The 24,120-nt window shown below is 36.0% G+C and overlaps 1 pseudogene; it reads left to right on the top strand.

The window, feature by feature from the left end:
- The first annotated feature begins 4,415 nt into the window (after nt 1–4,415).
- The window catches only part of LOC149579479 (cell division control protein 2 homolog D-like), a 39,139-nt pseudogene continuing 19,434 nt past the window's right edge, over nt 4,416–24,120 (top strand).

The raw sequence follows: 24,120 nt of genomic DNA, 5'->3' as shown, positions 1-24,120 counted from the left end.
TTATGGTATGAAAAATCAAATGACTTTACCTTATGTACATATATTGATGTGAATTGGGTAGGTAGGATGGATGACATAAAGAGTACAAGTGGTGGATCATTTTTCTTTCTAGGAAGATTGGTTTCTTGGCTAAGCAAGAAACATAATTGTATTTTTCAAAGCATGACATAAGAAAAGTATGTAGTAGCAAAAAATAATTGTAATAAGATCATTTGGATACAAAAAATGTTGAAGGACATTGGAATTGAGTTTACATATTGTATCGTCATACATTGAGATAACACAAGTTCAATAAGTATGTCTAAGAATCCTATTTTACACTCAAAGACAAAGCACATATCCATTAAGTATCAAGTTTTGAGAGAGAAAGTTGTAGAGAAAGAGGATATATTAGATTATATTAGTACAAGGAGAATTTAGTATATATATTTGCAAAGCCCTCACCAAAGGATACATTTGAGTACCTCCGAGGTATGCTTAGGGTTATGCCCCTGTCTACTTATAATTAGTTAATGTAGAGATTGCATCAGTCCAATAGTATAAAGTACAACAGTATAGAGCACTATTGTTTATCTAGACTCGATGCTTGTTGCTTCCTCCATGGGTGAGTATCTATGTTTGAGATGAGTCATGAAGGACTCTTGGTAACTAGTATTTAACACTATTTTTGGACACTTGAACTTATTGAAGATATTTTGTAGCTGTATAGGGTATAATTGCGTATTCATGAAATGTTAATGTAGAATGCAGATAGACTGAAAATGAACTAGACTAAACCCAAGAAATCATTATCAAAATGTAAATTCTACGAATGTCTCATGTTTCCCTAACTACAAATACTAAGAAAGCTCTCAGACTAGCATCTCAGTGACAGTTCTAGAACAGAAGTATGCTTAAAATGTAGATCTACAAGAATGCATGCAAGATCTATGACTATAATGTAGATTATATGAGGATAACAACTCTTAGAATGCTATGACAATGGACATACAATGAGCTAACATATAATAAATGATGCTAAATAACATAAAAACAATGCTAAAATGCTATGAATTTTCTAGAATGATAACTTAGAGTGTGCCTATAGTGCAGATGCCTAAAACTTGGGCCTTTTGGCTCTTGGATTTCCCTCCTATTTATAGGATTTCGAAAGAGGTTGGGGTAAGAATCGGGATTTTCACCTTTAACTAGTGGATGAAAGTGAAACTAAAAATATCTCATAAGAGACCAGGAGGAAGAATCCAACAGACTTGGTTTTGAAGATAAATAGGGATATTTCTAATTCTTTTAAATGAAAAAGGGGGATTTTCTCTTTTGTGAGGATAAATGACTTTATTTATTTTCAACATTTTGTCTTTTTCTTCCTCCCTTTTCAAATTTCATTTTATGAATTTGAATTGTTTTTCTCCTTTTAAAAAAAAAGTTGATTTAGGTCTTATTGATTTGATAGATAATTAATGACCTAATGTGATTTTGATTTGAATGTCTATTGTGTTCTTATGAATTCCTCCTTAATTTGCATTGATTGATCAAAATTGTGTAATTTTAAGTCTCTGCCAATTTTTGGGTGTCTACAAATGCCCTCTTTGAGCTAATACGTGAAACATATTAGTTCAAAGACTATCTTGATTTTCTGATTTGAGGTCAAATTCTGATGATTGAATGATGTCTGATCGATGATGTTTTGATGTTTTGAGGTTGATATGATGTCTGATTGTTGATGACTTGATGTCTGATCGTTAATGGTTTGATGTCTTGATTGTCATTGATTTTGCTGATTAATATTGCGATGTTTTTACGTGGATACCCTGGTTTTGATTAATTTGATGTTTGAAATTTTGGCTGGAGTAGAATGTTTTTGATTTTTTTAAGAAAGTTTTGATGCCCTAGCTTGGATACCATGGTTAGATATGGATATACCACCCCCTTAGCAATAAAATTGGAAAAAAAATGAAAGTGTGCAAATTTAGGAGGTTCCAATTTTATTTGTAAAATGTTGGATAATTGATAGATAAGGATAGTCAAGTTGATGTAGCACAATACCCAATTCGCAAAAGTAAGCAAAAGATTCCAATGTTGGGTGAACAAGGTGAAAAGTGATATAAATGTCCCTAAGGAGGGTTAAATAGCCAAAAGGCCTTTTATCCTTGTCATTTTCACTCTCTCATTTAACATTTGGCATTTTGGAGCACTGAGCTAGTGAGGATGGTGGTCCCTTTACAAGAGCACAAATTTGAGAGGGGTCATAGGTATAAGCATCTGACGGACTACGGTGCCTTGGTAAGTCATAGAGATCCTCCACTTTGAAGATTTTTGCTGGTTTACTTGATTGTTTTGAATTTCATTCAATTTTTTGTGGCAAATGTGGTATTTTAGCTTTTCCAGCGCATTTATAGTTTCTTTTAGCACATTTGAATTCTTTTAGTGCATTCGAGTAATATTTTAGCGCATGTGTAGGGAAAATTAGTGCATATCAAAAACTTAGGTTTTTGGCAAATTAGTGTATATAATGAACATGTAGCACATATAGGTGCTTTGGTAGCACATTTGAACACTTTAGCGCATACAATTGTTCTTATAGTGCATATGTAGAGTTTTTAGTGCTTTTGTTTATAATAGCACATTTGCAATTTGAAATGGCACATATGTGTATTGCAATAATGCTTAGCCATATTATAGCATATTCGAGGTATGAAATAACATTTTTGAATGTTGTAATAGTGCATAGGTTTGTTTTAGTACATATGATTGATCTTATAGCACGTCTATCCTAGTAAGTAGTGCAAGTGAACTTTGAAGGGCAAAGACAAATTATAAAGCCCAAGTTGAGCGAAAGATAATGCAAGAGGCTAGATTCTAGGTCAGTCAGTCATGGATCTATCATAATGAGTAAAAAATATTAGTTAGGTAGTCATGAAGTGATGTTCTAGTATTAGTCTAATGATAGGTAGGTAAAGAATGATGCCCCAACTTAGGATACAGAGTAGGGAAAACATGCAGGTCTAATTCAGGATAGAGAGGGATGAGTAACAGGTCCAAGATAGAACCAGTAGCTAAGTAGCTAGATATATATAGTAGACTGATGTATGATGATCACTTGAGAAAAAGGTTGATGCTATTGTTTGTTTTTTTGAAAAATAGGTACATGGGTGAAATCTCACGGTATGAGGGTTATATCCATGGCCCCTAGAGGCAGTAGGCAGATTATTACCGGAGGAATGGTAGGTGATTGATAGATGTAGGTTTACTTATTTGCTATAGATGCCTTAGTTTTGAGTGAATAGGGGGCTATTGACAACTGTGGCTAAGTAGTGGCACTCAAACCACAATAACTTTCATTTGTCGATGGGGGAGATGACAATGACTCTCAAGGATGTATATCAGATATTTTGGATCCTAATTGTAGGGGATTTGGTGTACTATAATTAGACTGCTGATGGCACTACTTTCTAAGTTTTTTTAGGGATGACAACATTGGTGATGATAGCGTATCATGGTTTCAAATGTTACAATATGAGAAATTACTGATAGTTTTGGCTAGTTTTATAGGAGGATTTTTGTTTCCAGACTGATGAGGGAAAGGATGTCCGATTGGATGGAGTCAATTGATATAGGATATGATTGATTAGCCACAAAGATATTCATGGGACAACTGCATTTTGGCCCATTTATATCATGATTTATATCAGGTTGTGTATTCTAGAGCCTCGTCGCTATTAGCAAGGGTAATTTTGTTACAACTATGGACATGGGGGCATTTTCCATTACTTATTTGGTGTGTGTGATAGAGGCCATAGGGTATGCCATACATGTATACTAATTTTGGTGTGATCATGTAGTCACATTTGTGCAAGACAGAGTATTGGTGGCAGATATTGGACGACATCGATGAGGTTGTGTGGAGACCTTATAGGTTTACAGAGCTATGGGCTGAGGACAATGATGAGATGATATATTTCGTTGGTTCAAGGTATTTTATTGGTCAAGTACCTATAGTGATAGAGAGACTTTGTTTCAGGTGGGTGGTGAGATAGTTTGGTTGGCGGCAAGGCATGCCACAGGGATCAACACATTATGCTCGGGTGTAGTTAGAGAGAGTAGTATGGGGGTTGACTCTATAGTATGAGGCTTTCTTGGAGGCTTTTCTATAGATAATAGACACACCACATCCATGGACATTATGAGATGGAGTGGCAGATGCAGGGATGGAGGGGGACTATGCACTGTGGTTTCAAGGGCATCCCTTTGCAAGATATACATATCTGACAGTGCCTATTCCTGGGATTGATGAGCCATTGAGTTGGGGAGAGGATGAGGATGATGAGGGTGGTCTAGGGAGAGGTAGAGGTAGATAATGAGCCAGAGTTAGGGTGAGAGGTGTGGTTAGAGCACGAGGGAGGAGAAGCCAAGTAACCATGGTGGTACCACATAGGGATGTAGCACAAGGTCTAGTGCAGGGATTGGTAGGTGCAGGGAGGGTTGGAGGGATCCAAGGCTATGATGGTGCAAGGGCGAGGGGAGAGATGGTTGGTGGGATGGGAGTTGGATAGTGGGATAGAGGTGTTGACTAGGGTAGGGTAGAGCCCAACAACAGAGGCCATGAGTACAATTTCCCATTAGAGATCCACAAGATGTACAACCATAGGGGCTATAGTAGGTGCTATCAGAGGCACAACCATAGGTACAATAATAGGTGCCACCAAATGCATAGTTGCCACCAGAGAGGCTAGGAGGATCATCTGATTTGGAGGCTAGGGTGAGTGCTATGGAGGCTCAAGTGGGTGAGTTGACAAGTACCCTTCAAGCATTTATAGTTGGATGACACCGAGACCACCACTGCCACCACTATCACTGGGGACATATGGGGCATTGACAAGTTAGATAGTCATAGTTGAATAGGTTGTATCGACAACATATGTGATAGAGCAGGCACCGCAACAGGATACAAGTGCCCTAGTGAGCAGGGATCTTCAGGTCAGGCACCTACGCATGGATGAGTGTACCTTATGTGTTGTGGGCTTATTCCTCATTATGTATGATTAGTCTTTTGATGTTCATTTTGATATTTAGGCTAATGTACTTGGTTGATCTTTAGATATTCATATGGATAGGCATTGTGATTTGTTGATGTTCATGTTATTGGATTGTATGGATATTCTTGTTGATGCATTCTATCTTATATCTATGTTGGTTTTATCCTCTTGATGTATTATTTGATCTTTTGCTATATGAGATATCTGAGCTAGTTGATTTTTAGACGTGTTTATTTGTTATATCATGGACTCATGTATGCATGTGATGATTTGATTTGATGGATATGATAGGAGTATGTGTATATATATATGTGTGTGTGTGTGTGGATGATTAGTGTACCATGACATAGGGATAGTTAATGAAAATAAATGAAATGGTAGTAATAATATAATGGATGAAAATGTGATGTGATGGTGTGAATGAAATGAAATGAAATAAAATGTGTTAAAAATGAAATTGGATGTAATGCAATGTGATAAATGAAATTTAATGAAATAACAAAAGGTGTAATGATATGGTATGTGATGTGGTGTAGTAAAATGAATTTTAATGTAACGTGATGTAAGGAAACAAACTGTGAAAAATGGATTGTAATAAATGAAACATAATGGAATGAATTCTGTGATAATGTAATATAATGGAATGAAAATAGATAAATGACATGTAATGAAATGAAATGTAAGGTATGATGGAAATGAAATGAGATTTGTAATGGGATAAGTGTAATGAAATGAAATTTATAACGTGATAAGATGTAATGAAATGAAATTTGTGAATGAATTAGAAATGCCATGAAATGGAATGAAAATGTGAAAGGAATTAACATGACATGACGAGAGGAAGAATGATATGTGCTATGGTGATATGTGGTATGATTAATGTAATGGCATGAAATTTAATGTAATGGAACATAATGTAATGCAAGGATATGTAATGAAATGAAGTTTTTTGTGATGTAATGTGAAAAATGAAATGAATGTGTAAATGAAAATAAAAAAAACATAGATGAATGAATATGTGACACTGTCATAGAAGTGATCATGATAAAATGAGAATAAAAATGTCAAGATGGAATTGTAATAACATGAAATGATAAATAAAAGTGTGAGAAAATTTAATGGGAACGTAATGGAATAAAATATGATAGAATGTAATGTGACAAATGGAATGTGAAAGAAAGTAAAAAATGGAAGGGAATCGAATGGTTTGAGATTTGAAAGCTATGGGATGGGATGTCAACTTTTGAGATTGAAAAGCCACGAAATGAAATAGATGAAATGCATGAATTAAAGATAATGTGATGAAGAACATGAAATGCAAGTCACAAATGTAGAAAAATAGGGAAAGTGAAATATAATGAAATGAAACAAACTATGATATGTAAGGAAATGAAGTTGGGGGCGAGGATGATGTGTGATGTAGTGAATTATGATAAATGAAAGGAAATGAAATGGAATGTGATGAAATGAAATTGTTTGAGATTCAAAAGCCACATAATGTAGTAGATGATGTGGTGAAATGTGATAGCATGCTGGTGATATTGTGAGGAGACAAAGTCCATGATAGTTGAGTGCTAAAAACTCGACTTGATGTTGATGGTGTTGTCTGTTATTGGATAACCAGTCGTGAATTAGTTGAATAATGTGATGAAGGCCTCCTTGTGTAATCCTAATTTATGTGCCAACCATTTGTTTTTAAAGAACCCAAGATGAGAATGCAACCTAAATGAATGCAACTAACTATCAATTTGTAAAGAGATGCAAAATTAATTGTCATCATAGAGCCTTTTAATAAAAAGTGACTAAGTACAATCACCACTAGCTCAACTATGGTGATATGAATACTATGTCATGTCGAGGAGTACTAGAAAACATGAACAATGTACATGAAAAGTATGACAATTAGTAGAAAATAAAGTTATATCCACATAAGAATAAAAATAGACACACAAATAGTCCTATGTCAGATGAAAAACCAATAAAATATCATGACTTCATCCTGAAACCTCTAGTAAAGCACATCATCAAGGCACTAGAAGTACATAATAGTGAAAAAAAAACATTATTTGCGGACCAAGCATGCTGCCAATTGTGAGTAATAGTGTCAAGTTTGTTCAGTTATGCTTGGGAGCAATTGTTGTACTAGCCAGATTAGAAAACATGGGATATTTCAGCAGTAATTTAGTAGTAGATACTATCTGGAAATGTGTGTTGGTGGGAATTAAGGTGTCTAAGTGTCAGAGCCAAGGGTTAAATGTACCTAGTACCATTACTACAGGATACAAAGAGCAGATACATGGTAAGACTAGTAAAGAACAAGTCTTAGGTGAGTGACAACTATAAGTAAGTAGATATCATGGCAATGGAACAAGGTAAGGTGGAGAGTAGAACATTGCTAGTGGATATATTGAGAAGTTGCAGGAAGCATGCAATTGGAAGCATGTCAGGCTCACTAGATTAGTTGTAGTAGGAGGTTGACGCTAGCTAAGGAAGGTGGACGAGGCAAGGAAAAAGAGCAAAGCATATTTGATGAATCTCTGAGGAACTAGTGTATTAGTCATAACTACAAGTGTTAATTTTAGAGCTAGGTGAAGCAAGTCATGGGGGACAAGGGTCAGTGCAACTCAAAGAGGTGGGGAGCAGGGCAAAAGAAATGCCCTTGTCGGCATTAATGATGTTGTTGAGGACTACAACATAACAGGCATTACAGGTGGTATTAGATGATGGGCCAATGACACAGGTGGAAAATAGTCTGCCTGGGATGACAAAGAGTATGTATGGAGTAGAGGAGGAGATAGGGGAGATAAAATCTCCTGAAAAGTCCATAGGAGAAGCTTTGAGAGATGTGCAAGTCATTATTAGGGTGAGGAGTGGATCATGTCGATTACTTAGCCTCGGGATTCCAAGACAAGTGTCAACAAAAGGGGAAGCGAGTAGTGTAAATGTGGAAGAGCCCTGGCTAGAAGTGGGGGGTGGAGATCAAGTATTAGGTGATGTTGAAGAATTATAGAGAATGTTGGCCACAGAAAGAGTCCAAGCTAAGAATGCAAAATAGGAAGTCATTTTTTTGCTAGGATTGATGGAGAAGGCATAGGAAGATGGAGCACAAACGGAGGCAAGACGACTGCAAGTAGTGGTGGATGTAGAGAGGGCATAGGTGTAATCACTAGAAGTGGAACTATGTGTGGAGCAATTGTGGGCAGAGGGAAATGACATAGGAATTTGGGTGGAGCAGTTGTGGATTCAGAGGTTCCAAGAATCTCTAAAGATGGTGCAAGTGAGTATAGAAATTGCTTAGAACAAGCTGTGTTGTTGCAGTCAGAGTCTGAGTCATTTAGGGAGGTAATTGTAAAAGAAAACTCCCTATCATTGAAGTTGTAGGAGTGGTTAGTATTATGTGAGGGAGAAGGTTAGATAGTTGTAGCAAAATTTGGGCAAGGCAAAAGTAGACATGGAGTGCTCATGAATAAAGATTGATCAAATGCAGTAGGAGTGGGATGTGGCCCAACAAGTGATCACTACACCGAGAGTAAAAAAGCTAGTGGAGAATGTGTTCATGGAAATGCACCAAATGACAAAGGTACACTAGGAAGCCACTTATTATATGGAACATTATCATTAGGTGTTCCCGAATGAGGACCAAGAAGAGTCACAATTTATGAATAGGGAATTCACACAACTATTAAATGTGCAATTATGTGGTGGGAGGTTTCCAATTCTCATGGATGTGGTGTGGGTACATAGAGGACTGATGCCAGGAGCTTCCTCATTTGGAGCTGGGTTGGAAGAAACACCATTGGTTGGACATCCTATCTTGCCACCTCCTCCAAGGAGGCTAAAATAAATAATTTGCCAAATGTTTATCGGATGTAAAGTTGTTGTTGCTATCATAGTAGAATAAAAGTTTGTGTTTGTTGTTGTGGCAAGCAAAGGGACAACTAACATTGATTGTAATATATTGGCATGTTTGTTTTTGGAACTTTCAAAATATATTTGGATGTTTTTAGTGTTTCCTAGGAATATGTGAATGTTTTTGGGATTTTTGATAGATGTTTGAATGTTTTTGTGATTTTTGAAAAATGTTAAAAAGGTTTTAATCTCCATAAAAGTGGGAATAATATGATCTGTAGAGGATGGGGAACCTTTATGGATATGCGAGGAATTGAATGTTTGTGTGGGCTCATAATGAAAGATGAGTAGAGATTTGCATAACATTTGAAGAGTCTTGATATGTAAGGCATAATTTTGCATGTATTAATAGCCTTTATAGATGATTACAAGGCCAACATTGGGATGTTTCTCTAGGTTTTTTTCTGAGACAAATACTCTCAAGGCCTATGGAAAGGTGTTTGGGGGCCCGAAAAAGGGGCTTGAGGGGCCTAAAAAAGGCATTTGGGCCTAAAAAGGTGCTTGAGGGGCCTGAAAAAGGAGTTTGGGCCTAAAAAGGTGTTCAAGGGGACTAAAAAGGTGTTTGGGCATAAAAAAGGCATTTAAGGGGGCATAAAAAGGTGTTTGGGCCTAAAAAGGCGCTTAAGGGGTTGAAAAAGGTGTTTGGGCCTAAAAAGGCACTTGAGGGGCCTGAAAAAGGTACTTGGGCCTAAAAAGGTGTTTGGGCCTAAAAAAGGCACTTGAGGGGCCTAAAAAAGGTGCTTGGGCCTAAAAAGGCACTTGAGGGGCCTGAAAAAGGTGTTTGGGCCTAAAAAGGTGCTTGAGGGGCCTAAAAAGGCATTTGGGGTTACAAAAGACACCTAAGCCTCGAGAAAAGAAAAATAGGGCCTTGAAAAAGGCACTGCAAGGGGGCCAAGTTCTCATGCTTACACTTACTTATTCTGTGCCCCCAGTTAAGTGAGGATGAAAGAGTATGACGAATATCTCAACTTTTAAGATAGCATTGATATATTTGTTGAAGGGGGCTAGAGAAATCATGGCCACTGCAACATAAATAAGATGAATGATGTATTGGGAATTGTTGTTCTTGACAAGAGGAAAGAAAAGGGGACACCTCTTGTGCTATTTACATTGTGCCAGATTTTCCAAAGCCCAGTGAGATGTTTCAAGACATAACTATGCTGCTTCTTAATACCATTGAGACACTTCATTTGTAAATACTTTATGGCATGTTATAAGGCCCATTTGAGCTGAAGTGAGCTACATTTGATAGGAATTTTGGGTTGTTAAAATAATTTTGAGATTTTACGGCTATGTTTGGCAAGTATTACCCTGTTTTGAATGTTATTGACCATTTTTGACAATATTGGAATGGTTTTGATAAAATTTTGACAATTTTTTATTTTATTTTTGATAATTTTTTATTTTTTAAATTTTTTTTTGACAATTTTTTTTTTTTTTTTTGATAATTTTTGAAATATTTGAATTTTTTTGATAGTTTTTGACATTTTTTGAAATTTTTTTGATAATTTTTTACAAATTTTGTAGTTTTTTGATAATTTTGGACAATATATAAATTTTTGGGATTTGGAATGAGGATGTGAGTGAGATATGTTGGAATACAAGGGTAACTAGGACCATGTGAGGCACCTAAAGAGGCAATGAAAGGAATTTGGGACATCAAATGGATCAATTGAGGGCTAAAATAAACATTGGGATCGTTGGTCAAGGTGGATAGTTGAGATGTGCATTGATTTTCCTACAATTCATGTCTATGGTATCTCAATACATAATATGACTCCATGTTTCTCTTGATCTATTGTGCTTCCCTTTGGTGTTATTATAGTGGCTGTCTTTGTTGTGGTGAACTACATTTGAGGCCAAATAACCACTGAATGGTAACTCACAAGTGTTTCTCAATTGGGTATGTGTGAAATTAACTCAACTATGCTAGATAGGCCTTAAACAAGCAAAATTTGTGACAGAGACAGTTGGTCGAGTATTGTCTTGATTTTTTTTTTCGGGCATTGAAGGACTTGTGTTGTTTAGGGAAGTCCAAAGGTGCTGTCTCTCGCTCCTTTTCAAACCAAAGGTGGCATTCTCGCTTCTTTTGTACCAAATTATTTATTTATTTATTTCATTTATTTTTTAAAACTTTTTTTGGCTTTTTTTATATGTTTCTTAAGGCTCTAGACATAAAATCTCTTGAGATGGATGCTATTGATGGGTTTTGTTAGGTTTGTGCTATCACAATCTGAAAGTCTATAAGTACTAGTCCCAAAAGACTTTGTGATAATGTAAGGACCAATCCAATTGGCTTCCCACTTTTCTTTCTTTTCTCTAGCCACTTGGTTCTTAGGGTTTTCTTGGAGGACTAGGTCACCAATCTGAAAGACATAGGGTTTGACCTTTTTGTTGTAATGTCTTGATAACCTATTATAATACACTTTGAGATTTTCATGTGCTACATGTTGATGTTCTTCTAACAACTCTAGTTGCTCTAGATGGGCCACCCTGTAATCCTCATCTAATAGGACTTCCCAAAGAGTAACTCTGAAGCATGGGATCTCAACTTTTAAAGGAAGAATAGCTTCACAACCATAAACCAAGGAGAAGGGTGTTGTGCCTATAAGTGTCCTAACACTCATCCTATAGGCCCAAAGGGTAGGGTTCAACTGTAAATGCCAATCTCTACCAATATCATTGACAGTCTTTTTGAGGATGTTGATAATGGCTTTGTTGGTGGCCTCTGCTTTGCTATTTCCTTGGGGATAATAAATTGATTAGGAGTGGTGTATAACGTGAAATTTTTCACATAATTCATCAATTATTTGATTTTTTGAGGAATAAGGCATTGTCTGTGAGAATGGCATGAGGTATGTCAAATTGACAAATGATATGGTTTAGAATGAAGGAAGAGATTTTTTTCCCATCAGCAAGTGGCACTACTTCAACCCACTTGGTAAAGTATTATGTGGTGGTGATAATCCATTTATGTCCAATGGAGGAAGGTGGATGGATGGCTCCAATCAAACCAAAGCCCCATTGATTAAAAGGCCATGGTGTGGCCAAAGGGTTGAGCTCTTGGGCTGGTGCATGAACAAGGTTACTATGGATTTAGCATTTTTTGCAAATTTTAACATAGTTGATAGAATCCTTTTTCTATGGTTGGCCAAAAGTAACCCATCCTAAGAATCTTCTTTGCTAGTGTAAACCCACTAGAGTGTGACTTACAAATCTCTATGTGAACTTCCTGTAGAGTGACTTTACACTCATCCTTTTCAAGACATCCAAACAAAGCACTGTCAAGATCCTTCCTATACAACGTATCAACCACCAAAGTGTAGCATGAGGTTTGTTGAATGAAATATCATTTTTGGTTATGTGAGAGGTCAGACAAAATGGTGTTATCATGAAGTTAAGTGATGATAGGGTTATACCAAAGGGAATTGAGAGTGTCTAAGTGGAAAATGATAAGGGAATTGGGTTAAATAAATGTGGGTTGAACCATCTCTTCTACTAAGAACTCATACTACTCGTACTGCTTCGGGAGCTAGAGTGAGGAGGCCAAGGTAGCCATAGCATCTACTACTCTATTTTTATCTTTGGGAATTTTTTCAAAAGTAATATGAACAAAACATGCCTTGAGGGTGTCCACCATATGTTTTTAAGGTAATGAATTTTCATCTTTGGTCTGATAAGTGTCAATGAATTGATTGATAATCAATTGGGAGTCTCCATAAACCTCTAGTGCTTTCGAGTTTCCACTCTAAAGCTAGATTGAGACCCAAGACCAAAGCTTCATATTCTACCATGTTGTTGGTGCAAGGGAAAAGCAGTTTGTAAGACTTAGGGATGGTAACACCTAGTGGCATGATGAAAAAAATACTGATGCCTAATCCATGATGTGTGTAGGAACTATCAAAATAAAATTTCTATGTTATTGGCTCTGTTTGAAGAATGTGCATGTCTAGGAAATCAACTAGGATAGGATTTTAATTCTATAGGCACCTCTGCAAATTGATTGGTAATGGCCTATCCTTTTATTGCTTTCCTATCAATGTACTCAATGTCAAATTCACTTAGGATCATCACCCATTTGGCCAATCTATCTATTAATGTTGTTTTTCTGAGAAGATATTTGAGGGGTTCAATTTTGGAGATGAGCTTGACTTTGTGTGTTGGAAGATAATGACGTAGCTTTTGGGAAGTAAAAACTCTGGCTAGACATACCTTTTTAATAAAAGAGTAATTGAGCTCATAATTTACCAAGGTATGACTGATGTAATAGATGACTTGTTCCTTTCCTTGGTCATTTTCTTGTGCTAGGAGGGCTCTGATTGATTTATCCATTAGAGAAATATACAGTAACAAATGTTTGTGTGATACTGGAGGTACCAACACGGGTGGATTCATCAAGTAGGTTTTGAGTAAGTCAAAAGATTCCTGACATTGATCATCCCACTGAAAAATTATATCTTTGTGTAGTAAGTGGGTTAAAGGTACACACTTCTCTACCAACTGAGAAATGAACTGATGAACTGATTGAAGCTTGCCTTGAAGAGAGCGTAATTGACTCAAGTTTTTTAGAGGTTGCATGCTGATTCTTGGACCTTTTCAAGGTCAACTTCTATCCTTTTGGTTGAGATAATGTATCCCAGAAGCTTGCTTGATTTGATGCCAAAAGCACATTTCTTGGGATTGACCCTAACTTTGAATGCCTCTATGTAGGTGAATATCTTGGCTAGTATGGGGAGATGTTCTTCTTGACTATGGGATTTGGTGAGGATGTCATCTAAATAATCTTCCATAAAGATATGCATCATATCATGAAAGATAGTAGTCATGGTGCATTGGTAGGTGGCCCTAGCATTCTTTAGCCCAAAGGGCATCACATTCCAACAGAACGTGCCCCATGCACAAGTAAAGACTATTTTCTCTTGATCTTCTAGTGTTATCCTCATCTGATTATACCTTTTAAACTCGTCCATGAGTGAAAACATGGAATGGCCTATTGTTAGGTCTACAATAGTATCAATGTTGGGAATAGGGAAATCATCTTTGAGACATGCTTTGTTTAAATCCTAGAAATCAATGTAGATATGTAATCTACCATTCTTCTTTGATATGGGAACAATATTGGATATCCATGATGTATATGCCAGGGGCCAGATGAAATTGGTGCTGATTAACTTCTTTAACTCCACTTTGGCTAGTAGAGCTATATGGAGATGCATCTTTCTAAGATTTTATTTTATTAGCTTGATCTTAGGAGAAATGTTGAGATAGTGGAGGATTAAAGTTGGGTCTAATTAGGGCATGTCTACGTAAGACCACACAAGGTTTATCTATCTTTCTTCAAAGAAGTGAACAAATGCATTTCTTTCTTCTATGCTTAGGGACTATGCTAAATAAATGATCCTTGGTTCTTGCTCTATGCCAATGTTGACTTGTTCTATTGATTCAATCAAGATAGAAGATCTTTCCTTGGAATTTTTGAGTAAGGTATTCAATCACTCCATTTGTGGGTGCCACAGTTGGGTTTTCACTTTGGGATGCATCACTTCTATTTCTTTCTATTTTTTTCTTGAGATCAGCTACAACTTGGTAGTGATCATTAAGGCCATGGAATGCCTGACCTATTCTAGTGTGACTGAGGTGATTGATATTAGACCCAACTATATGCATCTCTTCTATTCTTTGTTGACAATATAGTTCAATCACGTTAAGGTAGATGAAAATGTGATGGTTCGTGTCAAAATGAGGAATGCAGTGAGGCTTAGTTGTATCTTAGCTAATAAGTTTAGGATGGACTAGGGAGAGTGGTTCATAATATGGAAAGGGTTCAACAGGGTTTAAAGACATGATTTCATTGGATGGCTCGTATGCTGTATCCATTAGATCTATGATATGAGCTTCTTCTAGAGTATTAGGAAAATTAGAGCTTATGAGAGGCTCGTAGTAGTCATCTTTTGGAAAGAAGTCAAGAAATAGGGTTTGAAAGAAAAAACCTTCAACATGTTCATCATCTTCTAAGTTGCTCTGTTGTACACTGACTCTCGGTGAAGTGGGTCTCAGACAAGAGGTTGTTCCTTGTGTAGCCAAACTGTTAGATGGGGGTATGTGAATAACATCACATTCTTTGTCGTGGAGAGACTCCTTGGATAATGATTCAAATTCCCATTTAGTGGAATCATCATTGTCTTCATTATGGGTCAGATGTGAACCTAAGAGGGATAGATTTACATTTATGATGTCATTTGTTGTCTGGCTATTACCATCCCTTTGTTTAAGTACCCACACCAAGGTGGAAGAGGAGGAATCACTATGCTTAGGATGAGCCTCGAAAGAGATTTTTGTCTTGTCTTATTCACCATACACTACCCCTATTTTGGACCTAGTGGACCTAAATTGTGCTATTAGAGGTTCGATGATGCCTATCCCTTTCCCTAAGGGACCATCTCCTATATATCCCATTTTTTTCATGAGATCAAAACCTTTTCCATGTAGGTGGGAGGAGATGTCAATGTTTCTTTGACTAATTTTTTCTACTAAACTTGGAGGTGCTCCACTTGCTTTGATAAAATGTGCGTGATAAGGCTTAGTGGTGGATGATGGTTTCACATGAGATTTTGGAGAAAATGGGGGATCAAATAAGGAGAGTGAGTACTCACCCACCCCTTTGCATTGCAATTTGCACTTTATATCAAATTCTTTCATCAATCTATCTATTTCTTCATAGTGTGACTATTTAGGGTCTTTGGATGATGGTGGTGAAGGAAGGGAAGGACTTGAAATACCAAATTTCTCTTTTCCCTTAGTTGATGTTGATGAGTGGTTGTAATTTTGATTGATAGGGCATGAAGCATATGTAGATGTGGACTATTTGATGTTATCTATCAGTGTACCAGTTTCTTCCTTGTTATGAGGGACAAGAGAATTACAATATTGGGAAAAATGTTGATCTCCGGGTATGGTCATACCTTGACCCATGTAAGGAAATTTAAGACGCTGATGGTAAGTAGAGGGAATAGCCTACATGTCATGAATCAATGGTCTTCCCAACAGGATGTTATAAGTTAACTATAGGTCTAAGACTTGACAAACAATTTCTTTCACAACTAATCCTACTTTGATTGGCAAAATAACCATGCCTTTGAAGGATCTCTCCTCATCATTGTAGGCTTTGATGGTGGTTTTCTTCCTTGGGTTAACAACATCCTCTGAATACCCTAGGGCTTTTACTAAATTGAGTGTGAAAATATTGAGGCCTACCCCACTATCAACTAGTGCTCTCTTAACTCTATTTTTATGGATAAAGACTTTGATATGCAATAGAGAGTTTTGTGGCTGGATGACGGACATGTCATCTTGGGCTGAGAAAGATACATAGTGAGGGACAATTAGATTGCTGATCATGTTCTAAAATCTACTCACATCTAGGTCATTTGGCACTAAGGCTTTGGTGAGTATTTCTTTATGCTCTAGGGAGATCTGTAATAATTCAAAAATGGAGATGTGGGTTGGAGTCTTAAGTAGTTGGTTGACTAGGTTGTACTTAGGAAATGAGGAACTTATAATTGCATGATCAAGATTTGTCATAGGTCCTAGTAGAACAACTTTAGAGGCCTGGCCTTCAGGACAACATTTGATGACTGTTTCTTATTTTTGTCCTTAACTATGACAACATTCACGACATCATCAAAATTGGAGATCATGTTAATGGTGTTGTTGTAATGATGGACATAATTAACCTTAGTCTGATTAGCTTTGGAGGATTCCCCCTTTTTATGGCTCATGAAAGGATTATTGAAGGCCATGTGGTCTTCATTATTGGTAAGATTGTTTAATTCGATGGTTCCATGATTGATTAATTTTTCTATTGCCCCCTTAAGGGCAAAAACATTGTTTGTTAGGTGCCCCCAGTTTCAATGGTAGGCACAAATATGCTTTCCATTCCACCACTTTGGCTTGACTTGGGGTTCATAAGGTTTGGCCTCAGAAAGTACAATGAGTTCATCAACCAAGAGGGTTTGCAAGGCACTTTTGTAAGACACCTTGATAGGAGTATACTCCTAGGGTATATTAGAAGATTGATATTTGCGGGGAGGAGGAGCTTGATTGTAAGTAACTTGTTGATCAGACATCGAGGGAGTTTCCATGTTACATTGATAGAATGGATGGGCATTGTCTTGCCGAGGTGTGTTTGAGTTGGTATTGTTGACAATGGGATACGATTGACTTAGATTGGTTTGAGGTTTGACATGGTTAGCTTTGACCATCTCACCATTAACAATGTTCTTGTTGTTGTTTCTCCACCATGATTTTTTCTTATCGATTGTTCAATCAAAGGAATTATGAGTCTATGTGGAGTTTCTTGAAAAGCTCTTACCATCTTTTGACAGTTTAATAATGTCATTATTTAGTAGGGTCTCTTCTACCTTAGTGACATTTTCTAAAGTAGTTTTGAAATCTTTAGGCCCTTGGAGTTGGAGCTAGTAATTCATCAATTTGGAGACACTATTAATGAAGATGTCAGTCTTGTCTTTGTCTAGTATGTCTCTATGATACTTGATGAATGTGTGTCTCCACCATTGTAGGAAGGTCTTAAATGACTTGTTAGGAAGTTGTTTCATGTTGCATAAGTTGATCATTATGACTTCCCTTTGGATATTGTAGGGATATTGGGAGATGAACATAAAAGCCAATTGGTCAAAGGTCTTGATATTATAGGGTAGTTTGGAGAACCACTCCATGGCTTGTCCTCCAAGGCTCCTAGGAAATAGATGCATCAAGTACATTGTGTCATGGAAAAATTCCATACTTAGGGTATAGAATTGTCTGAGGTGATCTTGTGGATCTGATGTGCCAAAATATTTATCATATTTTGATATTTGTATATTTTGTGGGAAAGGCATAAAGGTAATGTTCTTATTGAAAGGGAGAGGACACACCTTTTTGAGGCTAAATTCTGCGGGTTGTGTCTTTCCTCATTTCATCCTTTCTATTTCGATTTGTAGGTCTTGTAATTTTTGTGTGATGACATCTAGGGGTGACTCTTCTTCATCTAGTCTCAAGTTGGTCACATCAAAATTAGATGATAATTTTGCACCTTGTTGTGCTAATGTTAGTATATAACACTCCTTGTATTTCTTGAGTATCTTGTCCTTTATGTCAATAAGTTTAGAATTTTTTTGAAAATCTTCAATTTTAGTTTCAATACTCTTGTCATCCCATGCATTAGATGAACCTATTGTGGCTAAGGAGTCCAAATTTTGGTTGAACAAGTGTGATTAATGAGTAACTATGTTTGGGGAGTGATTTGTTGGTGTAGTAGGTTCAAGGAGATTTAGAGGTTTTGTGTGTTTGATGGTTCTACTGGCTATTCTAGCACTCACTTGTATAGGTGACCATCTTGGTTTTGTAGCTATACTGGTTTTATGTGGTGGCATGAAATTTGATTTGGATTCCTTTAGTTCTTATGCATTTTTGACATGTGAGGGTTTCTGTTGACTGTGAGTCATCTGGAGTAACAAACTAGGTTGGACAAGGTGTTTGACAATATTGATGAGATGAGTTCACTTTCATGAAGTTAGGTAGGGGATGGATGCATGTCTTTGAACATTTCTAGCTTGATGTGTGAAATGAAGTAATAAAAATTGTTGGGTTGATAATGATGTTTGTAGCTCTGCTTCTTTTGAAAAGATGTTTTCGGTCAATTATGGAATCTCTCAGACTTGAAAAATACCAGTGAGGAAAAGGGTATCCAAATTTATCATTTTTTTACAATTATCATGCATGTAGATGGCCTTTGTTTTATGTCTTTTCTCAGATGTGTCACAGTATTGATTAAATGCACTGTTTGATAGATCATACATGCTTAGATGCACTATTTTAATTGTCATATGCACTATTTAATGGTTTAGATGGATTGTTTGGTAGAAAATGTGCTATTTAAAGGCTTAGATGCACTGTTTTATAGGAATATGCATTATAAAAAAGATCAAAAGGGTCACAGGAATATTCAAAAGCATTTTTTTATGTAGTATATGTGCTACTTTAGGGTTGTTCAACAATGTTCTTGTTTTGGACTTGGTTTCTCAATCCCAATTTGAAGTTGCATCTTTTAGAAGGACAATGATCCAAACTGGTGTTTCTTATTAAATTTTTTTAAGACACATCCAAGCATAATAGCAGTGTAAATCAAAGTAAAACATAGAATTGGACAGACCTATAAAGTGAAAAGAAAGAGCTTCCTAACAAGGCCATCTAAAGCTGGTGACTAGTGGGTTTTAGTGTTTAACCAAATATGTTTGGATTTACCTCTTTTGTGATAGAGAGCTTCCCACCAATGCTAAGGAGTTTTGGCACAATCCCTTATAGGACTACTAGAGGATGGCTATATTTTGAACATGGGTTGGTTGCATTTGATTGGGAATATAAGATTGGGAGGCAATCTCTCTCACCATCCCTGCTAAGGCAACTCAAGAGGTAGCCTTTGTATGGCTAGATAATGCTACCTAGTGGAAAGTAGGAAATGGAAATCACAAATAGGTTTGGGAATCTAATCACTTGAGAAGAGTGAGAGCATATCACTACTATTTTGGCTTCCCAAACACAACAGACACGATGTTTTAATGACAAACCTTATACTACTAAAGACAGATGTGCTCTTAGTTAAGCTATGTGTGGATTCTTTCCTCATTCAATTGTGACCGATCTTTACAAAAGGTTGGGCATTCTGATCAACTCAAAGGATTTGAGAGCATAGGCCTACTTCTATTTTAGATTAGTGAGATTGAACACTTCTATTAAGGTTTTTTTTAGGCCTACTTCTATTTGGAACTTTGAAATGCCACACTTTATATTAACAAGAGCCGAGGTCCACTTACCTAATTTAGAGCTAGAAAAGGCTAGGTGCATTTAGGAGGGTCTTCATTCCTATTGCACACTGTTCACAATCTAAGAGCTTTTGTGAACTCAGAAGGGACCTGTAAGCAAACAATATTTGGATTTGGAAGTTAGATTTAGGAAACCATAATTATTGACAGATGCATTACAGGAATACTCATATGTGCTACAAGAAGCTTTGTATGCACTGTTTAATATATCAAATGTGCTATAATAAAAGCAAATGTGTTGTAAAATAGTTTATATGCACTTCAAAAATGATCAAATGCATTATAGATCTCTTTATAAGTGCTACAAAAAATTTAAATGCATTATAGAACTATTTAAAAGCACTTCAGAAAAATTAAATTCTTTAAAAAAAAGTTTAGAAGTAGTAGAATATCTCTCAAAAGCATTAAAATAGAGCTCAAAAGTGTCAAAAGATTTAGATCCGACCCTTGTGTGTTTGGGGAAGACTTTGGGACTTTACTCTCACTAATACAAAGCCTCCAAAATGCTGTAGAACCTTTAATCGATTAGATCTACACAAGGAAATAGCAAGAAATATAGATCTATACTAAAAATGAAAGATTAGACTAAAATTTTTGAAAATGAAGAGGCTTTGAGCTCAAACCCCATGGTGGGCACCAATTTGTACACAATATAATCACAAATTCATGAAACTTTAATGTAGAATGCAGATAGACTGACAATGAACTAGCCTAAACCCAAGAAATCGTTATCAAAATGTAAATTCTATGAATGTCTCATGTTTCCTTAACTGCAACTACTAAGAAAGCTCTCAGACTAGTATCTCAGTGACAGTTCTAGAACGAGAGTATGCTTAGAGTGCAGATCTACAAGAATGCATGCAAGATCTATGACCATAATGCATAATATATGAGGACAACAACTCTTAGAATGCTATGAAAATAGACATACAATGAGCTAACATGTAATAAATGATGCTAAATAACATAAAAACAATGCTAAAATGCTATGAATTCGCTTTAATGATAATGCTAAAATGATAACTTAGAGTGTGCCTATAGTGCAGATGCCTAAAACTTGGGTCCATTGGCTCTTGGATTTCCCTCCTATTTATAGGATTTCAAAAGGGGTTGGGGTAAGAATCAAGACTTTCACCTTTGATTGGTGGATGAAAGTGAAACTGGAAATATCTCATAAGAGACCAGGAGGAAGAATCCAACAGACTTGGTTTTGAAGATAAATGGGGATATTTCTAATTCTTTTAAATGAAAAAGGGGGATTTTCTCTTTTGTGAGGATAAATGACTTTATTGAATAAATAAATGTTGTATTTATTTTCAACATTTTGTCTTTTTCTTCCTCCCTTTTTGAATTTCATTTTATGAATTTGAATTGTTTTTTCTCCTTTTTATTTAAAGTTGATTTAGGTCTTGTCAATTTGATAGATAATTAGTGATCTAATGTGATTTTGATTTGAAGGTCTATTGTGTTCTTTGACTAATTTCCTCCTTAATTTGCATTGATTGATTGGAATTGCATAATTTCAAGTCTCTGCCAAATTTTGGGTATCTACAGTAGCATAATTAATGTAATGGCACCTTTCTCATTGATGTTAATGGGGGATAAGATGTACATCTCATGGTACATTTGTAGAAGTGTGAATGAAATGGGAAGATAATTAATGGGGGAGTAGCACATTGATGGAGAGATGTTCCTAAGATTTAGATTTGGCTAATGAAGAGGATTTAAAAAGAAAGAGTACAATTGAGCAGCTACAACAAAGATATACATTTGGTATTCATAAAACTTAGATATTTTTCATCTATGTCACCATCAATGCTAAAGGGGGGAATTGTGATAATGAATGCTGATGGTATTCCTATGGGGGAGTCCTACCATTGCTAGAGAATTTGGGAGATTGTTAGCATGATTGAGTATTGCATTCATGATTGTGTTTGTCATTAATGTCAACATACTTGTTATTCTATGAAGATTGATAGAGAAATAGATAGGGACTGAGGTAGCACAATTTGAGGATTAAGGATGAGGCTATGTGTAATTGAGGACATGTTCTACTAAGTGTTTTGATTATGTGGTTAAGTACACATGTGAAAATATGTAGATAGATGGTAGGTATGCTAGATTTATTGAAGACAACATTTTGGCAAAGCTTGACAAGTGGTTATTATTGTATTGATCATATCTCCTAAAAGAGATAGAATATGGTTAAGCATAGTTGTACAGAGGTAGAAGATATGACGAAGATAGAATGTTTAATTGCATTAAGTTCAATATTACATGTTTGAAAGATTGTGAAGACTGTGAGTTGACAGTGTTATGAAATTGTAAAAAGATATAATGTAATGTGTATTGTATTATCATAACATGGTCCTATATGTTGGAATTGACAATGGGAAAGTAAGTTCTAGAGGAGGGGGGGTGAATCAACACTTAAACTTTTACCTCTTAAAATATTTCACCATACATCCATCTCATAACTTAACATGTAGACTAAAATATGTAAGCATTCATCACATCTAAAGCATGAAATAAATCAACACATAAAAAATAAGATTTTGGTTACTCATAAACCCTCCAAGGAGAAGGTAAAACTAGGGTGGGGATGACACCCACAAATCTTCACTACTACAATTGTAAAGTGTGGCCTATTATGGTTGCAAAGTTTTGATCATGAACTATGATCTACCCTATGAGAGGTCTACCATGTTAAAGGTTTACAAAAACTATTAGGTCTCACCTAGCTATAGTATTTAAACTCATAATTTTGTAAGCACTCAGTTAAGATATTTACAAATTCCTGTTAAGACTACTCTGTTAAGAGATTTACTTTGTATCACTTTTTAGAATGATTCAACACTTGATCCTTTAGTTAGAACCTTACTGCTTGATATCAAATCTCTTGTTTACTAGTTACCTATTGATCCTCTTGATTAGGTCTATCCTCTCTAACCTTTCACTGCTTGTCTCTATTCTTCTTAGACTAATTCTTCATTGTAAAACTTTATCTTAGCCATCTTCTACATGCTTCTTTCACACTAGATACTCTCCTTGGTATCCTCTATCACAATATGTGTTACCCTTAGGGTTCACTTCTTTTATAAACATCATGGAGATGAAATCAGGTTAGAATCAACAACTATGCTTGATCCATATTGTTGCCTAATGCTTCCCTCAATTTGATCAGATGCATGCATGGCATAGGGAAGTATAATGTGACTCCCTCCTTATTTCTTATAATTGAAAATGCATGTTCATGTCTGCTAAAAATGGTTTACATAGAAATTTGTGCCATTACAAACATATATGACACAGATTGTTAAATCAACATCAAAATGATTTGATGCTTGGCCTTTAGTATTCTCTACATAGTATTACTCAACTTCTAAATGGCTTGGTACACACTCTTTCTTGATAGTTGAATCACTTGGCACACTCTATTTGCTTGGTACCTAAGTGACTCGACACACACTGACTACTCAACACATACTAGTGTTTGACACTATCATATTACTCGACATGTATTGTTTGGAGACTTATGCTCAACATGCTCTGTTTTCTTGGCTCACATTAATCACTCGGCATGCACTATGAATTTGGATTGCACTATTCTCTACTAAATAATGACTAAATGTTTTGTCATTGCCTTGTCAAAACCACAATCAAATTAGCACTATATTAATTATACATTGAGAAAGCCCAAATGTGGACTCAATAATTGGTTTGAGAAATTGGTATAAAGGAATTATTTTTGTTTGATTGTAAGTGTGATTGTGATTCTAAGTGATATATGTGTAATGTGAGTGAGGGAACTTAGATGTGAGATCCGGTGAACTTGATATTGAATATCTTGAGATTAGAGAAGTATTTTGGTATAGTTAAGGCACAAAGAGATGATCAAAAGGCTATATTTGGAAAAAAGGTTGTTGCAAACAATTTATTATTTGTATTATTTTATGAAGGAAAGTACTAAGATCAATTGGATATTGAGTTTGACAATCTTGCCCCTAAAGCTGTTTGGATAGTGGGTGCTTTTGCCTTCTACAACTCCTAACAGGGTTACAATCTCCTCATAGGAATTTAAAGTCTCCTAATAGGGATTGACATGTACTAAATGTAATTAATTGACTCCTAATAGGGTCCATCCTCTTGCAAGGAACTTATATATTAGTACATCATTATGTGGTTACCATCCTCACAGGGGTTTTCCCTCTCATGAAGTTTTTCTCTTGTTAAAAAATTTGGTGTTATTATGTATGGTGATCTTTCTATGGTTGTTGCACTTATTGATTAGATATTTC

This window comes from Cupressus sempervirens, chromosome 1 (assembly GCF_028749045.1).
Source record: "Cupressus sempervirens isolate cs-2001-9-10 chromosome 1, ASM2874904v1, whole genome shotgun sequence".
Taxonomy (NCBI): domain Eukaryota; kingdom Viridiplantae; phylum Streptophyta; class Pinopsida; order Cupressales; family Cupressaceae; genus Cupressus; species Cupressus sempervirens.
Note: the sequence above shows the minus strand (reverse complement) of the source record. Positions and strands in the feature narration are given on the sequence as shown.